Source organism: Halichoerus grypus, chromosome 4, assembly GCF_964656455.1.
Source record: "Halichoerus grypus chromosome 4, mHalGry1.hap1.1, whole genome shotgun sequence".
In the NCBI taxonomy this organism is placed as follows: Eukaryota; Metazoa; Chordata; class Mammalia; order Carnivora; family Phocidae; genus Halichoerus; species Halichoerus grypus.
In genome coordinates this window covers 32,679,591-32,697,616 of record NC_135715.1, presented here as the reverse complement: position 1 = coordinate 32,697,616, position 18,026 = coordinate 32,679,591, and the positions used below count along the sequence as shown (strand labels likewise).

At 37.2% G+C, this 18,026-nt stretch overlaps 1 protein-coding gene and 1 long non-coding RNA gene across 4 annotated transcripts in view; one reads left to right on the top strand and one right to left on the bottom strand.

Annotated features, from left to right (window-relative positions):
* Positions 1-18,026, bottom strand: part of KLF12 (KLF transcription factor 12) — a 575,200-nt gene that overhangs the window by 291,497 nt on the left and 265,677 nt on the right. The gene's annotated exons all lie outside the window — the stretch shown is intronic.
* LOC144381470 (uncharacterized) lies at positions 1,338-12,053 on the top strand. Its single transcript, XR_013446712.1, has 3 exons — positions 1,338-1,403; positions 8,574-8,636; positions 11,891-12,053. It is a non-coding gene; the product is annotated as an uncharacterized LOC144381470 (long non-coding RNA).

The window sequence follows — 18,026 nt, the reverse complement described above, 5'->3', positions numbered from 1 at the left end:
TATAATGTAGAAAGACGATTTGTTTCAAGTAAATAATAAAAACAATCCTAAAAGTGTGACTTTTAGTGTCTTAGGTATGCTGTCTTACAGTATAAAGGGATTTACATTAGGTGTGCTCAATCAGGAACACTAAAGTGACTTAAGCTAATTCTACAATTCACATCTGTGAATTGTGTAAGACTGTTGAATCACAGACCTGTACCTCTGAAACAAATAATACATTATATGTTAAAAAAAAAAAAAAAAAAAAGAAGAAGAAGAAGAAGAAGATAGCAGGAGGGGAAAAATGAAGGGGGGGGAATCGGAGGGGGAGACAAACCATGAGAGACGATGGACTCTGAGAAACAAACTGAGGGTTCTAGAGGGGAGGGGGGTGGAGGGATGGGTTAGCCTGGTGATGGGTATTAAAGAGGGCACATACTGCATGGAGCACTGGGTGTTATACGCAAACAATGAATCATGGAACACTACATCAAAAACTAATGATGTATGGTGATTAACATAATAAAATAAAATAAAAAGCTAATTCTATGAAACACTGACTATAGAAGACCTTTCTCACAAACTTTGTTACGTTCCATGATTTAAGATATTTCAGACATTCCCAACCTTCATACGTGAAATGTTTCAAAATATTATTCAAATATGAATCAATGAAAATACACCCAGATACTACATACATGTGTGTGCACGCATGTGCACACACACACACACACCGCCAAGCACTAGTTAAAAACTCTGACTAGAGAAATATTCCTGAAGTGTATGTAAGTTATATGAGTAAGTTTATCTTTTTTTTTAAAATACTCCAGAAGATTAAAATAATTTTGAAAAGTGATAGTGGCAGCCAAGGAGCATCAAAAGCATATTGAAAGATATCTCAAAATAAAAACTGGCCAAACGCAGGCTTAAAATCCTATTTGGAGACATACATAAAACCAAAATACTAGAACTAGAATTAGTTCTATAAATAAATATGGATTAATCTCTACCCTAATAGTTAAGAAATGTTCACAAGGGAAATAACTATCAAATAATTATCGCAAGTAAGCAGCTTCAGTGCTCAGAGGTATTTTTCCCCAATATGCATGGGGAATGTATTTTTACCTTTTAATTTAAATATGGAATCATTCAAAAAACATCTTATTTTTAAAAGACAGGCCTTTAAATTCTCTAACTTTATGCCCACAGGTGACTAAATACCTCTTGGGAGATACAATGAGGGAAAGCTGCTGGACAGAGAACTGAATTCATTCCGTTGTCTGAGTAGAGTGGTGTTAATTCTCAGTAGTTAGAAGAGGAGGAGGAAGAGTGGTTGCAGCATCAGCAAATGCACAGCCTTACACATCCTAGGAACTCTTCTACTAACTACTCTACTTGGATAGTCCTCACAGCCGTGTGAGGTAGGTGGTATTATTATTCTCATTTTACAGATGTGGAAACACAAAGAAGTTAAGTAACTTGCCCAATAAGCAGCAAAAGCAGGATTTTAAAATAGGCAGTCAGGATCTAGTCTTCATGATTTTAAGTAGTATGCTATGATGATTTCTTTCTTTCTTTCTTTCTTTTTTGGTTCTTTTTTTATTAACATATACTGTATTATTTGTTTCAGGGGTACAGGTCTGTGATTCATCAGTGTTACTTTTTTTTTTTTTTAAAGATTTTATTTATTTGCCAGAGAGAGAGAGACACGGCGAGAAAGGGAACACAAGCAGGGGGAGTGGAAGAGGGAGAAGCAGGCTTCCCGCTGAGCAGGGAGCCCAATGCGGGGCTCGATCCCAGGACCCTGAGATTAAGACCCGAGCCGAAGGCAGCTGCTTAACCCACTGAGCCACCCATGTATCCTGCTATGATGATTCTTATAAATAATCTTGGTATTATTCTGCATGCAAAGGCATGTCTATTTGTGGAAAATATATAAGCAAGCCAACTGAAACAAGATAGTTTGGGTATCTTCCTCTTAAACAGACTAAAATGAGTTATTTCTGAATTAAAGGCATAATCTCAGACCCTTCTCCAATGAAAGAAAAGGAAAATACATTCCAAAACTGAGGTCATTTGAAATCTTGTCCAATACTACAATAAAGCCAATGTTTTAAAAGTTTTTCCCTAATTAGAAAGTAACACTTTCATTAACTCATTTAAGTTTTTAGAGATCTTAAGATTGTAGAATTTCTGTACAATCTTCTACATGAAACCCAAGATTAATGTAATGAAAATCCTTTCTTCCTTTTCCTCACCAATGACCTAACCATATGCACAGATACAAAAAAAACTTCACTTTTCACATCAGAAATAACCTGTATTCTCTGATAATGAATTCAATATAAACCAGCCAATTCTGAAAATACATTTCAAAGGAGTATTTCTGAACTGAGCTTGAGTCCATTACCCCAAACAGCTATTAAAATACTTAATTTGAAAATTAATTTATCCTAACTTTGGCTAAATATGTTTCCATCAGCTCAGAGTGTTTAAATTCAACTAAATTACGGAGTCTTTTCTGGCTCTGAAAATACTAAACATGAACATAATACTAAACAATCTCAATAAATTAACCAAATAATAAAGTTTACCCCATAAATAAATCTAAGCAGAAATAATTCATGCTTTCAACCAGTTAATTTTCTAAACTGTCATTAAAATAAAAAGAAATATATAATATAAAGGAACTATAAAGTCCCTACCTAATCATATGTACTGCTATTAATTCTCTCATTTATAAAATAATCTTCTCAATCACTAGGGATTCAAAAATGAAAAAGACGTCACATATCATATATTTTAAGACTAAAAAAAGGTTGGAGGCGGCATGCTGCTATTTGGGAAAGCACTGAGCCTGCTAAAAAAGCATTGGCAAATCTGGGGAACAGTAGATACCAGGTGTTGTGGTTTGACACATACTTCATCTCTGCAAAAAGCCATGGTATAGAGGATGAAAATAATTGCATTTTTGTTCATGAGGACCAAGTAGATGACAACTTGCTAGAGTCATCAAGAATAGCGCTATGAAGTACATGCACAAATCTGTAGTTCAACTTTAATTTGAAAACAGCATTCAACCAACATCTAAATGAACACAAGTGTCACACAAGAACAAGCCACACACTATCTGGAGACCTTTCTGGATGCAAAACTTTGTCTAAGACATAGTCATTTCCTTCATCTTGAGGGCTGCTGGTTGCTTACTTATATAATGACATTTCTTTTATTTTCACTCATAAACCTCCAACTTCAATATGCTTCAACTTTAAGGTTCATAAAACGCTTTATGACATATAGAGGGGGATCTTCCAAAATTCTCGTTGGTTTTAAGATGTGCTTTCTCTCTCTGTTTGATCTCTTCGGAAGTTCAGCTACCAGATATTCAATTTTTATCTCCCAAATAAATATCTCTAAACCTAATTTCCCACCTAAATCTCACTCTATGTTTTCCCACATAGATTATCACTGAATAATCCAACAAACATTTAGATTCTTATGATTTTTATCCAGATAGTCTTATCATGTCTGGAATTGTGATAGACACTAGAGATTTGCAGCCGAGATAGCTCCCTTACACGCAAATGGCTTACCATCTTACCATAGGGAAAAAGCCTTACTTACCAGCACCCCAAACTGAAGTCATTATTCTTTACCCCAAAAAAAATCCTTTGTCCAGTTTCCCATTGCAGTCTGTGAAAACCATTAACATCCAGACACTGGAACCTTGTCTTTGAATCAATTTGAAGATTCTTTTCTAATACATATTACAACAGTCATATTTATGCCTCCTAAAACCTCTTCTGATTCACTTCTATAATCTTCCTTCACCACCTCAGCATCCTTAGCCCTCATTTAACAAGTCTGGATTATTGTTAATCTATCTGTCTCTATAAAACTAATGATGTAATGTATGGGGATTAACATAACAATAAAAAAATTTAAAAAAAATCTATCTGTCTCTAGCCTCTGCTCTTTCCAGTGCACATTACAAACAAATACTTATAATATTTCATCATGTTACTCCTGGTTTCAAGAATTTATCATTTATAAATTGCAATGTCTGGACCCCTGTTGATGACCATGACCTTTAAGGAGAAGCTGAAGTTTCTTCTCCTTCCTCTGGGAGGAGTCTCATCACTCCCAACAGGCAAATTTCTAGCACTGTCACCTCTTCACATAAACACAAAAAAAGCATTTGATAAAATGAACACATAGTAATCATTTTTTTTTCCAAGTTGAATATAAGTTCTTTTTTTTTTTAATTATTTTTTTTCATAGTAATCATTTTTTAACAATCAACCTTAGGGGCACCTGGGTGGCTCAGTCAGTCAAGCGTCTGACTCTTGATTTTGACTCAGGTCATAATCTCAGAGTCCCAAGATGGAGCCCAGTGTCAGGCTCCACACTCAATGGGGAGTTTGCTTGAGATTCTCTCCCTCTTTCCCTCCCTCAATTTGTGCTCACTGTCTCTCTTTCTCTCTCTCTAAAAATAAATCTTAAAAAAAAAATAAAAATCAACCATAGATGTAAAAGAAGACAACTGCATTAACTTGTTGTAGAGTAGCTATTTTAAAATCTACCACTAGCATCACATTTAATGGTGAAATGTTAAAGCTTTCCCCACTGCAATCAGAAAAAGGATATTTATTACCACTACCTCAATTCAACTTATGCTGTAGGTTTCAGCCAGTATCATGAAGACTCATTTTCAAAAATAAAGATAATAAAAAGTAAAACTGTGATTATTCACAGAATAATTATTCATGGAATGATTGTATTAGAAAATCCAAAGACTCTACAGTCACAAAATTAACACATGAATTTAGCATGGTCAATATGCAAAACTCAATATACCAGCAAAAAAACCAACTATAACAATAAATTCAAAAGCCAATAAAATTTATAACACTAAAGAATTAAACACCAAAAAATAACCTTAATAAAAGATGTTCATCTACCCTGAAAAAACAAAACATTATTGAGAGAAATTAAAGAAGTCCTTAAAAAAAGGAAGGATATACCATGTTCATGGCTGGGAAAACTCAATATTAAAATGTAAATTCTCCTATGGGGTGCCTCAGTGGCTGAGTCAGTTAAGCATCTGCCTTCAGCTCAGGTCATGATCCCAGGGTCCTGGGATGGAGCCCAGCATCATCAGGCTCCCTGCTCAGCAGGTAGTCTGCTTCTCCCTCTCCTTCTGCCCCTCCCTCCTCTCGTGCTCTCTCTCACTCAAATAAAATCTTTAAAACAAAACATAATAATAAAAAAATGTAAATTCTCCTTAAATTGATTTCTACAGATCAATTTAAAAACCAATCAATAAAAGCCCAATCAAAATCCTAGGGCTATGTATTTGTGTGTGTGCGTGTGTGTGTGTCTGTGTGTCTGTGTGTGTCTGTGTGTGCCTGTGTATGTGTACTGTAAACAGTTTCCAAATTTTAAATTAACATGTAAAGAAGTAAGAATAGCCAAGGTGATCTTAAAGAAAAAGGACAAAGTTAAGGGACTTATATTTTCATATTTCAAGGTTTATAAAGTTCTAATAATTAAAATATTTTGGAATTGATACATAAGTCTAGATAAACTGATCAATAAACTCACATATAATTGGTCACCCAATTGAGATAAAGGTGGTACTGTCCCGCAATTAGGAAAATATGGCTTTGTCAATAAGTGATGCTCAGTCAAAAGAATGCCATATTAGGAAAAAATGTGAATTTTGACCCCTACACCGCACAACATACACAAAAATCTACTCCAGATAAATATAGCCGTAAATATGAAAGGTAAAATAATAAAGTTCCTAGAAACAATAAACGAGAAAATCTTCATAATCTTACGAGGGGCAGAGATTCCACAAACAGGACACCAAAAGCACTAATCATAAGTGATAGACTAATAAATGAATAATATTAAAATCAAGAACTTCTCTTCATCACAATAGATCATAAAGAGAATGGAAAGGCAACTTGTATATAGACAGAAGATAATTGCAATACATGTGACAGAATATCAGTATCCAGAATATATTCAGAACTTCTACAAATCAATAAAAAAATATAGAAAACCCAAAAGAAAAAAATGAGTAGACAATTTGAAAAGAAAAAAATGAGCAATTTGAAAAGGGACTCTATGAAAATGGCCAATAAACACATGACAATGTTCTCAGCCTCTTTGGTCATCATGGAAATGTAAACTCAACCACAATGAGATACCACTGCAAATTCAACAGAATGTCTAAAATTAACAATACTGGGGAGCCTGGGTGGCTCTGTCAGTTAAGCGTCCAACTTTTTATTTCAGCTCAGGTCATGATCTGGGTTATGAGATCAAGCTCCACATTGGGCTCTGTGCTGGGTACAGGGCCTGCTTAAGATTCTCTCTCTCCCTCTCCCCCTACCCCCGACTCGTGCACATGCTTACTACCTCTCTCTGTCTCAAAAAAAAAAAAAAATCAATAAATTAAATTAACAACACTGATAGTACCAAGTTCTAGTGATGATGTGGAAGAACTAAAAGTCTCATATACTGATGGTATAAGGGTAACCTATATAAATAATTTGGAAAACTGTCAGTCTTCTAAAGTTGAACATATACATATCTAATGACCCAGTAATTCCACTATCTATCCCTAGATATATACCCAACATAATTAAGTATATATATATTCACAAAGTACATATACAAGAAGATCACAGCAGACCTATGTGTAATAGCTAAAAATATATACAACCCAAATGTCCATCAACAATAGAATGGATACACTGTGGCACAGTCAAATAATGATATATTATACAGCAATGAGAAGTGATGAACATGAAAAATAAAATTCATAACACAATGTAGAATAAAATTAAACCGTTTTTAATAAGTTACAATGGGATGTCCAGCATGATTCCATTTATATAAAATTCAAAAAGATAAAACTAATTGATGGTGACAGGAGTCAAAGTAGTGCTTATATTTGGAGGGTACTAATGACTAGATAAAAATACAAAGGAGACTTCTGGGTTGGTAATGTTTTAATTTTCTGTCTTGGTGGTAGATATATCAATATGTCCAGCTGTGAAAATTGAGGCACAGCTTATGATTTACATAATTTTTGTACATCTGTCATTTCATAAAAGCTAATTTATGGGGTGCCTGGGTGGTTCAGTCAGTTGGGTGTCCAACTCTTGATTTCAGCTCGGGTCGTGATCTCAGGATCCTGTGATCCACCTCAGTGACTGAGCTCTGTGCTCAGCAGGGAGTCAGCTGGAGATTTTCTCTCTCTCTTTCTCTCTCCCTCTCTCTCCTCCTCTGCCCCTCCCCCAACTCACATGCAGGCACATGAGCTTTCTCTCTCTCTCAAATAAATAAATCTTTAAAAAAAAAAGCTAACTTAAATTTTTTCCTATAAGAGAAAACTGGATTATACCAATTCATAATCTTAAATCAGATTATCCAAATTATTATTGGGTAGTGTCCAGTGTATGCATGAGTCACTCCAAAGTGAGCTATCACCCATGGACCAAGCAATTATTAAAAGGGGGCTACATGAGGCATTCTTGACCACAGGAGGGCAAGCAATTAGAAACACACCTGATATCCTAACTCCCTTGAATAACCTTGACACCTAGCGGCAGTTTTTAATGCAAGCAAATTATACAATGCGTTTTGTTTGGAATTTCTACTGTTCATAGCAATATGCTGAATTCTTGTCACTCATCACCAAACGTTATTTGATTGGTGAGATTCGTGTCAAATTAGATGGAGAAAACAACATGGTCCTTCTTCCTTCACTTTATAGTACTGCAGTACTACCATTAACTATTATTACCACTTGGTAAATTAGCTAACCTGTCTGGGCATCAGCCTCCTCATCTATGAAATGAAGGGGTTAAAAGATCTTCAAGTCTTCTTCCATTTATAAGGTTGCAGACCTACAAATCCTGTATTTTAAGAATGCATAGGGGTGCCTGGGTGGCTCAGCTCAGTCAGTTAAGTGTCCGACTCTTGATCTTAGGGGTCATGTATTCAAATCCCATGTGGGACTCCATGCTGCGTGGAGCCTACTTTAAAAAGAAAGAGAAAAGAGAAGAGAAAAAGAATGCATAAGTCCTAAAGGCATAAGCTATGAAATGGAATAAATGATTTTGTTGGGTTTTTTTTAAAGATTTTATTTATTTATTTGACAGAGAGAGAGACAGCAAGAGAGGGAACACAAGCAGGGGGAGTGGGAGAGGGAGAAGCAGGCTCCCCGCGGAGCAGGGAGCCCGATGTGGGGCTCAATCCCAGGACCCTGAGATCATGACCTGAGCCGAAGGCAGACGCGTAACGACTGAGCCACCCAGGCGCCCCTGAAATGGAATAAATGAATACTGGTTGACAGAGTTTGAGTTCTAACTGTGAATTGGTGAACTTATGATTTAACCAAACTTCTCACTCCCAGGGGCTCCTATCCCGGTTTAGGCAGGAATACAATGGAAAACTAATGCATCAATTGTAACTTAGCATGCCACGTAGCTTTACTAGATGGCACTCTGAAGAGAAATTTTTAGGAGCTCAAAAGAGGACAATGGAGTAAAGTATTTTCACTCTTTCTGCAGCTGAGCCTGTGGACACACCAGTAGCGAATGATTCCCTGGAGGTGGCCTTGGAGAATTCTGAAGGTGAGCAGGGAGCATTTCCTTTCCAATTTCCAAGCACAGTTCCATAAAGCACCGCATTACAAGAGAGTTTATCGGCGACTGTAAACAGTCTCTTTCCCTACAGTTTTACCACAGCCAGAAATGAATGCGCAAAAATGAATCCGCCACTTTGTCTTGTGTAATTTAAAGGAGTCTATTATTTACAATAGTATCTCAGCAGTAAAAATATAATCCGTAAATCAGGTATGTGCCAGGCAGTGTGGCAGGCACTTCACACATTACCTTAGGTAATCCTCCCTGCGAAGAAGGGGTATTAACCTCCACTTTACAAGTGAAGAAACAGAGTGTGATGATTATCAAAGTGCACAGCCGGGATCTGAACACACTCTCCTTTGATCCTAGAGTCCACACTCTTTTCCTCATGCCAGAGTGCCTCTCCCCAGGAGCGTGTGAGCTGTGAGCTTGACGGACATGCTAGGCCAGAACAAAGTCATGTAAGTTACAGATGTGGCCAGATTTCAGGAGTGCCACCAAGCACTGCAATGGCACAAATCCTCACTGCGGCATCATCCTGTGGCTGGACCAAGCAGCCACCAAAGAGACGGCTGTTTGCAGTCTCGATTCCGAGCAAGAGCGTCTGCCGGCGTGAGTCTTGCTTGCTGCTGCTGTTCGGGCAGCCTTTTCCATGCCTGCTCTGCGGACTAAAAGGTCTAAATTAAAGTGTAACAGAGTTCCTATTTTCCAGTGCATTTAGTCTTCAATGTAGGTTTGCTCTGAGATGTTGTGTAAGAACACTCCCATACACAATCCAGAGGTCCAAGAAGCCTAGATGTTACCGGAAAGTTAACCCTCCTGTTTTAAGACCATAAACAATTACTGCAGAGTTCATCAGGAGCAGTTAAACTTCTTTAAATCACTTTATTCACCGGATGCCTGATTTAGCAGCCTGTAGCTCTGAATTCAAAACTTACCTTTTCTACTTGCAAATTCTAGGGCTATGGACTAGGCATATCTCTCTAAAATTCACCTTTTCCACATCCATAGAAATGGCTAATATTAATGTCTACTTTGCAGGATGTTTGTCATGTCTGGGTAACCTAAGAAATGCAACTTGCTGAAAGTCCTCCATAAAAACAGTAGTTATTCTTAGATTTTTTTTTTATTTAGAAATACTACTTTGGTTTTTAAAACACAGAAGTAATATTATTAAGCCACAGAATCTGCTGGATCCCAAAGGAGATCAGAAAAAAAAAAGGCCTACGAACTTCTTGGGTATCCTATATTACTATTATTATTATTATTATTATTAAATCATGCCAATTAAAAAAAAAAGTAGTTACTAAAGTCAACCAGATTTCCAGAAAACATACATTGATATGTCATACTCTCCTTGTACGGAGAAAGAGGCAACAGAGGATGGGTTTATAATTTTTCATAATAATATGATCCAAATAAACTAAAACCCACAGAGGTAGAGTTCACTCTGAAAATCCATTATCCAGAATTCCTATTTATGGAGATTATCTGGCTCTATTTTTTTTTTTTTTTTAGATTTTATTTATTTATTTGACAGAGAGAGACAGAGCGAGAGAGGGAACACAAGCAGGGGGAGTGGGAGAGGGAGAAGCAGGCTTCCTGCGGAGCAGGGAGCCTGACGCGGGGCTCGATCCCTGGACCCTGGGATCATGACCTGAGCCGAAGGCAGACGCTTAACGACTGAGCCACCCAGGTGCCCTGGCTCTATTTTTAAAAACTTAATTACTTAATATTATATCTATTCCAGAATAAGTCAGACTTTGATTTTCAATAACTTCTTCACTCTCTCTTTTATTGCCTCTTTAATATCATTGGTCTTACTCCCTTATTAGGAAATCCACCTCTTGATCTCTTTCACTATGAACTTTAATCACTCATTCACTGAATCAACAGGACTTATCCTAGCCCTAAATCCCTAGTCCTGTTAAAAATAAATGATGCTAGATTTCAGAGAGCACAGATTTCAGCATAATAATAAAAAAATTGCCATGAAAGTATGAATCGAAATAGTATAAAATCTCTGCTTGCAGTACTACAGAAACTAAAGGCCAAAAACTGCTAGCGATTACACCAGTCATGTGTCTGTCTACTGAGCATCTGAAATATGACTGGTCTAAATTAAGCTGTTCTCTAAGTGTGAAATACACACCAGATTTTGGAGACTTTTTACCAAACAAAAACAAAAACAAACAAAAAAAACCCTAAAATATTTCATTTATCATTTTATATGTTGAAATGGTAATACTTCGAATATACTGGGTTAAATAGATTAAAATTAATTTCATTTGCTTCTTTTTACTTTGTAATGTCACAATTATGAATTACTTAAGCAGCTTGCATTATATTTCTATTGGGCAGTGGTTATGGTCCCACATTTCAAAGCCTTGCACGACACACTAGGAATTTTCCTGGCCTCTAATTATATTTTATATAGACCTTAATGACACGTCTACTTTGTCCACTAAACTCCCCAAAGGTATGTTTTCTTGTTTAATCTAGTGTTTAATGTATTTGGATGTAAATGTATCACCAATTGTACTGTTAATTGAGCACAATCTTGAGCCCCTTGGAGTGCTATAATTGTGCAGAATGTATTTGATGCTTGCTGGTACCTGATTTTTATCTCACCAGTTTATTAATCTTCAGTTCTTTGAAAACTCTGCAAAGTGATCTCAAAAGCACTGTGTGTCTTCCCAAAGCACAATCATTCACGTACAGCCATGCCCGAACTCAAAGTGTCAAAGGCTTTCCATAATTCTCATAGCCTATTAAAACTAAAAGATTCCCAGAGGACCAGAAATATAACATAGCATCCACTGTAACGTCCTGAGAAGTAGCTGTATTTCAATCGATAAGATACAATGTAACGTATTCTGCATCACATACCTGCCCCAGCTGATGGGAAATGCATCGGACAGTATACATCATTAAACACAGCCAAGTATATTATGTTACGGCACCATTTGGAAACTCAGGCCAGACAATCTTCCTAAATTTCTAAATGTCAAACCTACTGACAATAACATCTTCATCCATTCTGTTTACTGGTGCTCCTTCTTAGGCAGTCCTCTGAGTAAACAAACTTGAATCAGAGTTTGTAATCTTCATAATGTATAAATTCGTGAAAGAATTCATTATACATTTAAGGAATTTTCCAGCTCTTTTACAGACATGTGACAGTACCTAACAAACAATCACATATTATTAACTTTTATCAACCCTCATTTTTTTTTTCACAGATGTGCATGTGGAGACAATGTCTTCAATCCCATGATCTCCACCAAATATCTCTCCTCTGCTCAGGTGGGGACCCATCCCTGTCAGGCCAAGTAAGCAGGGCTATACTCAACAGACACTGGCTCACTGGTGAATAAACCTTTGACGTCAGAGAGGGGGTCTACCTGGTAAAGAGCACATGGATTGATTTCTTCTAAATCTGCAGAAAGACTTTAAGAGTTGACTGATCCCTACACCTCCCAAGGGAGGCCCCCAGGGGAGTGGACTTCCTGAACCCACAACCTAGGACAACCTGGAAATGCTAGGCCATGCATGAAGTTACCAGAAGGCAAATTCAGTGCTTCCAAACTTCAAAACATCCTCAAACTGTCTGAGGAAATTAGTATCTCAGCGTACCTGTGACCACCCACAGCACGCCAGTTGGGAAGCTCTGCGCTCATTTACTGAGGGAGCTACAAATCTAAATGCTAACAGGAGCCAGGAGGGTGAAACAGAGGAGTGCAGCCTTTCGAGAAAAGCTAGAAGTGGGAGGGAGAAAGGTTGCCCTCTCCGGAGAAGGCCACTGCTACTCAACTTCTGACAACATCTGCCCTGTAGCTACGTTCAAATGAAATGAAGAATCTATAGCCCTTTACGAAATTTTCTAGTTAAAAAAACAATGGCTGCAATGCTGAACTGACAAAAACCAGACAACACAAAAACATCAGCCAGTTCATGAGATGTGTTGCACTGTTTTGACCTTCAGATTCAAAATACCTAGGAGGCCAAGAAATTACAAATTAGAGAGACCCTAGATCTATCTGGGTCTTTGCCATGGTGAGCCAAGAAGAACAGAAATTCACACAATAAAAACATGGTGCTTCTTAAAGAAGCATCAATTTTACTTGTAGGGTTTTGTTTTTGCTTTTTTTTTTTTTGAAAATTTACATTAAAACAAACTGAGTGTATTACGAATACAGTTCAAAAATCGTATGATTTGATGTAAAACAGGAGAGTCAGGATACATCTACTACCTGTGGCAGGCTACTTTCAACCACATACCTGGGATTATTTCCTTCCTGAGGAAAAAGTTTGAGAAGTAATCTACTGGGCAACCAGCAGAGAGGACAAGAACCTCTTAAACTGGCTCTGAACAAAGTAAAATTTTCAAGGATTCTTCCATAGCTTGAAGTTTTTAAGCAGTCCTGAGACACTTAGGTTGCTACTTCAAATGTAATCTGCATCCTCAGAATGTTCTAGAAGGCTCCTGGAAGACTGAATTTCAGCAGTTCAGGCCTGCCAGCCCAGTGGACAGAGGGCACCCCACTAACACAGTAGCACATTTGCCCCATTCTGTACCAGTAAATAGTTTTCTTCATGTGTTCTGCCTTTGTTTATGGGTAATGAATAAAACATAAAATTGCTATTTGGAATATAAAACACTGTAGTTCTTGCAAATGGTAAAGTTATGCTGGCTGTAGTTTAGGGTACTAAGGCTGTTATTTATAGGATAAAACCCATTATCACTACTCAAATATTGAACAAGAATAGTTTGTGTTCAAAGATAAAAATTGCCACAGGGGACTACTGATATAGGAAATATGGCTGGAGAGATATGGGATGCATATTAAAATTTATATACTGAAAAGAAAAAATGTATTTAACAGGTATATTTAATATTCCAGTAGCATCGACTGGAATTGTTAAAGTTATATTTGCTGACATTTCAATTATAACCTTCTATTTTCAGTGCCTTCAGTTCAATCCAAAAATTTTCTCCAGGCCCAAAAGTAATGTACTTTATAAGGTCTTAGTCTGCCAATGATTTTTTGGTAGTGTTCAGCACATTGAAACTTTCAGGGAAAAGACCAAAGGCAAATCTGAATGTTTTTCCTCACAAGATCACCAAATTTTGAAATGAATATAGTAGGGATTTAAGACAATGTTTTTCCAAGTGAAGCAGAGAGGCTGAGTTTGCCACTGTTAGTTAAATAATACCTAACGGAGTCAGGAATCAAACCAAGGGATTTTCACTCCAGATCCATGCTCCTAACTATTATAGTTTATTGCCTTGGCATTATCATAATTTGATAGAAATATCTGCATATGTAGCAATTTATACATAGTATTAGTACACCATATATAGTATTTATAGTATTATATACCTATGATTTTATTTTTTTAAGTTTATTTATTTTAGTAATCTTTACACTCAGTGTGGGGCTTGAACTCAGGACCCTGAAATCAAGAGTCACATGCTCCTCCAACTGATTCAGCCAGGCCCTCCTACCTCTAATTTTAATCTATTTCATAGACTTCAACTTCTTAGAACTCTTACTATTAATGCTAACTTAATGGTATGTAACCTTCAATGCAATTACAATTTGTACATATAATTCTTTGTGCAATTTCTTGAAGTCCCCACTAAATTGCATTTTCAATGGCTGTGGGGCATTCTAGGGCTTACTGAAGTTGCTCAGCCTCTCTAGGACCCAGTTTTTCATATATAAAACAGGAATAATAACAGCACTTATGTTGGAATGGCTCCGGGGATGAAATGCAAAAATATAAGTAAAGTGCTTAGCACAATGCCCGGCACACAGGAAGCAGTAAGTAAATGTTAGTCATTATCATTACTGTTGCTGATAATAATTTTACCCACCCTTTGTCCTTGTGATTTACACAGGGCTTGGCACATGAGAGGTGCTCAGTAAATAATAATTAAATAAATTAAGAACTACTTTAAGACTTTTTAAACAACACTCCCTGCCCCCGCCCCAGTCCCATACATGCAAATATACCCTTCCTCTCCATTGGCAGTGCCATCTCAAACATGATCTTGTTTCTTCTACCTGAAACACAACTCCCCATCCTAATTTTCATCTAGCTAACTCCTACTTTTCATCTAAGTTTTGGCTCCCTTTCTTCTTTTATGGGAAGTCTTTTCTTAAACTGAGAGCCCATTATGCGTACCTGCTTATGCTTTTTCACTGGGTTCTCTTCTTGTTCCTAACTATCAAAGCACTTAACACCAAGTCCTCTTGATGCTTTTTTTTTACTTGCCTTAATACCCAACTAGATTGCAAATTCTTTAAGACAGACACCATTATTTACCACTGTAAAGGTACACAACGTAAGAGATGTTCAAAAAACATTTGTTTAAAGAATGAACAAATACATACTTCTATCTGAGCAACATTTCCATGATTCTCACCCTCCCCAACAAATATCATAGTGGATTTGATATTTGGTTCAATTTTAGAAATGAACAAAAAGGGAAAGACACTTAAGATGTTTTGTTTTTCTTTAAGTGAACAACAACAACAAAAAACTTGGACAAATTCCTCCCAAAAGATACCCAAATGGTCACAAACATATGAAAGGTATGCATCAACATTAACCATCAGGAAAATGTAAATTGAAACCATATGAGACACTAATACACAGCCATCAAAATGGCAAACAAAGGGCACCTGGGTGGCTCAGTCGTTAAGCGTCTGCCTTCGGCTCAGGTCATGATCCCAGGGTCCTGGGATCGAGTCCCATATCGGGCTCCCTGCTCAGCGGAGAGCCTGCTTCTCCCTCTCCTACTCCCCCTGCTTGTGTTCCTGCTCTCACTATGTCTCTCTCTGTCAAATAAATAAATAAAAAAAAAAATCTTTAAAAAAAAAAAAATTCATTTAAAAAAAAAAAATGGCAAACAAAAACAGCAAGAAAGTATGCATAATAGCAAGAACATGGGGCATCTAGAACTTCCATATACCACTGATGAACATCTACATTGGTACACTTAGGAAAACTGCTTGGCAGTATCTACTAAAATGAAAACATATTCCTTAAAGCTCAGCAAATTCCACTTCCAGGAATATGCCACACAGAAATATGCACATGTGTATATATTCACATGGAATACCCCTAACAGCTGAAAACTGGAAACAGGAAAATGTTCACCAACAGTCAAGTGGATAAATCAATCTGTGGAAGTTTTTGATAAATTCATACACTGGAATATTATACAGCAATGAAACAAAAGAACACTACAGATACATCTCAAAAACATCATGTTGGGTGAAAGAAGCTTAACTCAAAAGACTACATGTTATACTCCTGTTGTGTTAAGGGATACCGTTGTCTATGGCGACAGAAGTGAGAGTAGTTGACTCTCGTGTGAGTGGCTATGACTTGTGCTGGGTGGTTGTTGAGTATAGATGTTCACTTTGTGGGAGTTCATCCATTTGTACACCTGTAATATGTGCACTTTTCTGCATGTGAACCGCCCTTCGGTGAAAAGGCGAACTAAAAATAAATAAAGGGTGCCTGGGTGGCTCAGTCATCAAGCGTCTGCCTTCGGCTCAGGTCATGATCTCAGGGTCCTGGGATCACGTCCCGCATCGGGCTCCCTGCTCCGCAGGAAGCCTGCTTCTCCCTCTCCCACTCCCCCTGCTTGTGTTCCCTCTCTTGCTGTGTCTCTCTCAGATAAATAAAATCTTTAAAAATGAATAAATAAAGGTCCTCAACCTAAAAAAAAAAAAAAGTCGATACAGATGATTCACACAACTCCAAGAAGTCTGAAATCCTCTGAACCTGACTAGTCACTTGATTCTATCTGAGATCTCATCTTGATCTTATTTCTAACTCTTCTCTTTACTGGCAAATTCTATTTTAATCTATTTGCTAAATATAGACTTCATACACACAGGTTTAACATTGCCATAAAAAGGGATGGAACAGCAGAAATGGGGTCATGATCTTTTTATTACAAATTTTTTTGAAAAAAGAAGAGGTTTTCCTGAGAGAAGCTGGCAACTGTCACGAGAGAAAATGGATACACACATACATCCATGTATTTATATTTATACTTATGCAAACATCTCAAACAAATGGTCTGAGTTGGAAGTAACTGGCCAAAGAGCAGTGAAAGGCCTGGAAAAGCAGAGCCCTGGCGTATCCAAGATGGCCCACGCTAAGGGAAGAAGCAAAGAAGGGGTAAGAAAGCATCCGGGCTGACAGTTCTAGCGCTGTCACCAGGAGGCATGCCAGCTCTGCAACAGCCCGGGAGGGGGCACAGGGCCCTGGATTATTTAGTGGTGCCTGCCAGCGTAGGAAAATGTGAGAAATTAGGGTTGGAATAACCAAGACCATGAGAAGGCCTTTAAAAGTCCTTATAATTATTGCCTTTTACATTTTTTTTTTTTTTTTAATTAGAAGCATAAAGGCAACATCCTCAATAAGCTAAACTCTGACAGGATCTTACCAATTTTAAACTAGTAAAATGTGGCTACACAATGGATTCTTCATTTTCAAGCCCTTGCTCACTAGAAATTTTTCAGGCTCTCCCTCCCTCACCGCCCCCCGCCTCCCCCCCCCCCCCGTTATTCTGCTTTCTTATGCATAATACATGGCTAATTATCTCCTGCAAAAGTGACTTAATATGCAGAAATGCCCTAAGGGTGAGCTCACCACTGCTGAAAAGGTATACAAAATAAATCCATACATATCATTTCAAGAAGGCAAATCCTCCTTTGGGAATGGGTCACTGTTCAAAACATTCAGAAATTAGATTTTACCAGACATTTTGTCTGTTTCATTGGAAATTATGTTTAACTCCCTAACATTCAAATATTTAGGCATCATCCTGGTCTTATAACAGATCATTCAGTAGAACCTATTGCTCTGAGAAGCCACATCAAGTTTTTATTCTTTACCAATGACAACAACCAACCAATGTCAGGCATGCTTTATTCATCTAATAGAAACCACAAAATGTGTATATATTTCTATTCCCATACTATTAACTCTCCATATGAAGACTTCAAGCTGAAAAGAGTTTTTTCGCTATAAAGTAATTCCATTTCATTGTAAACTCTCTTCAGATAACAAATATATTCATCATAAATCAGTAAAATTACTATAGAACTATCATAGAGAATGAAGCTATGTTGTTTGTGTTGAAAATTGGATTTCTCTGTCCAGAAGCTTACTCAAAATAGGTCTTTTTAACTTAAAAGTCCCATGCAATCAAAGATCTGTATGTTTAAATCAAAGTAGGAAACAGATCAACATAACTTTGCATCTCTTCATGTAATTAGACCGCAAAATAAAATTTCCTCTTTTCTGGGAAATTTCTCTTTCTGATGGAAAATCCTTCCAATTTTAACA